Source organism: Etheostoma spectabile, chromosome 4 (assembly GCF_008692095.1).
Source record: "Etheostoma spectabile isolate EspeVRDwgs_2016 chromosome 4, UIUC_Espe_1.0, whole genome shotgun sequence".
Classification (NCBI taxonomy): Eukaryota; Metazoa; Chordata; class Actinopteri; order Perciformes; family Percidae; genus Etheostoma; species Etheostoma spectabile.
Window position 1 is genome coordinate 4835710 of NC_045736.1, and position 1653 is coordinate 4837362.

General features: G+C 35.8%; 1 protein-coding gene and 1 long non-coding RNA gene across 4 annotated transcripts in view; one reads left to right on the forward strand and one right to left on the reverse strand.

Moving 5' to 3' along the window:
- LOC116687475 (receptor-type tyrosine-protein phosphatase gamma) overlaps positions 1-1653 on the reverse strand; it is a 571464-nt gene that overhangs the window by 492089 nt on the left and 77722 nt on the right. The gene's annotated exons all lie outside the window — the stretch shown is intronic.
- Positions 565-1653, forward strand: part of LOC116687519 (uncharacterized) — a 19689-nt gene continuing 18600 nt past the window's right edge. Inside the window, exon 1 of the long non-coding RNA XR_004331570.1 lies at positions 565-575. This is a non-coding gene — a long non-coding RNA (uncharacterized LOC116687519). The remainder of the gene's footprint in view (positions 576-1653) is intronic.

The window sequence follows — 1653 nt, forward strand, 5'->3', positions numbered from 1 at the left end:
ATGCAGGGTTAAGGAGTCTCCCCCTGCTGGAGATCAGGTAGAATGCAGGGTTAAGGCACTTCCTCATTTGCAGCACTTTGCCGAACCGGATCCTCTGTCCATTACTATTATACAGTCAATGATTACAATCAACCCATAAAACATATGGAAGCAAAAACCTGATTGATGTATGAACATTAGCATCATAAAACTTATTTTCAGCATTGTTAAAAAAAATAAGAAAACATCTCATGGTGATTAGTGTTCTTTGCAGAGCTCGGTTTATTCAGCTTGCGAACTAAAGAGTGTTGAAGAAAGAGAATCATGTGAATGTTATGACCCTAATGCATATACAATAAAAATAAGTTTTGTTATCAGGATAAGGGACCAAGCTACTTAATCCTCGTTATTCTAAGTATTCTATATGAGGTAGTGAGACATTGACGCAGGGAAATTATTCCCTACGTCAACGTAACGCTACCTCATTATGCTAATGTGGTGTAATAGTTCTTTCTTTCACTAGTCCAAATATTTACTGTAATACAACTACAAATGAGACCAACACATAACTTGTATTGCAGCCAATCAGCTTCTGTGTATTTCTTCAGCTATAGGGGAGTGCTAGATTAGCGATACTTGGCTTGAAAAAAATCACTTCAAGGCTTAGTTGATGTTATGATAAAGGTCTTAAACTGAATTTATAATATTCTTGAAAAGGTCTTAAAAAGCCTTAAATTTGACCTTGTGAAAGCTGCAGAAACCCTGATTAACTAATGCTAACTTTTGGTGAATTCAGGATACATTTACAGGAGCAAAAAGATACAAAGAAACATCGAAATGTGTATTTTGGATGTTCGTTTTACCCAAAAGTTTAATGGAAGAAAATGCTTTGGAGGCAAAATAGCCCAAAAACTCAAAACTGAAGAAAATTATGGTTTTGACTGCAGTGTCGTCCCTTAATAAGTTTATGAAGATATAGATTTCTGAATGTATATCATTTTCACGTTGTATTGTGTTAGTCTATTTGCAAATATACGCAGCAACGGCGCACCAAAAATCAAACCAGACGGCTACACAGGAGGAACCTTGGCGGTGAATACATTGTTTCAAAGGCTGATCTTGTGTTGTTTTCCCATGACTGGGACTACACAGACACACTGACAACCCTGTGATGACATAATATTCCAAATATCATGTCAACATGCCTGAGGGGAAAGGAGGCGGAATCCCTTAATCACATTAAAAGCCCTCGGAGGAAAACCCAGGGCTGCAGCAACAAGAAGAGTTGTCTCACAAAGCCTGTCTCATTCATACAGTAAAGGTATTTGTAAAAACAGTTTTGACATGAACATGACATGTAGGGCTTACCTTTTAATCGTTTTCAAATCTAAATCGAGATTTGTAATAATGCGATTAGGTAGATCGGGAAGGCCGCAATTAATCAAATGTGCAATAATTAGTTCAACATATAGTTTAATATTTTTTATTCCCGTTTTTATTTAATATTGGCTTTTGTGTCATAAAGATAAATACTGTTGTTTACAGAAATGTCCTATTTTCTGTTGCTTTTTCATTTATTTTGTGTAAATGTATTTAAGATGATGGTAGAATGTGCAACATGTAGACACTTCTGTTGAACTGAGGCATATCAGACATTTTAGTTTACAGGAAAGA